The sequence below is a fragment of the Octopus bimaculoides genome, chromosome 1 (assembly GCF_001194135.2).
Source record: "Octopus bimaculoides isolate UCB-OBI-ISO-001 chromosome 1, ASM119413v2, whole genome shotgun sequence".
Lineage (NCBI taxonomy): Eukaryota > Metazoa > Mollusca > Cephalopoda > Octopoda > Octopodidae > Octopus > Octopus bimaculoides.
The window spans coordinates 139,680-140,229 of NC_068981.1; positions in this window are offsets into that span (position 1 = coordinate 139,680).

A 550-nucleotide genomic window follows, 5' to 3' on the forward strand; every position below is an offset into this window, starting at 1 on the left:
CGATGAAGGGGGAAGGGGAAGGTGGATGTAAGAGAGGGGGAAGAGGGGGAAGATGGGTATGGGAAGGGAGAGAAAGAGAGGAGAGAGGGTGGGTATAAGAGAGGGAAGGTGGGCATGGGGGGAGAAAGAGAGGAAGAGAAAGAGAGTGAGAGAGAAGAAAGTGAGAGAAGAGAGTGAGAGAGAAGAGAGTAGGAGAGAGGGAAGAAGGGTATGGGGGAGAGAAAGAGAGAAAGAGAAAGAGAGTGAGCGAGAGGGAAAGAGAGAAGAGAGTGAGAGAGTAAGGGTGAGAGAGTAAGAGAGTAAGAATGTAGAGAGTAAGAGTGAGAGAGGGGGGAGTACGAGAGAAGAGAGTGAGAGTGAAGAGAAGTAGGAGTGAAGAGAATTAGGAGTGAAGAGAAGTAGGAAGAGAAGTGGGAAGAGAAGTAGGAGTGGAGAGAAGTAGGAATGAAGAGAAGTAGGAAGAGAAGTAGGAGTGAAGAGAGGTGAAGAGACGTACAAAGAAGTAGGAGTCGGAGCAGGAGGGGAGGTGGGGGGAGAGATGGGTGGTAGG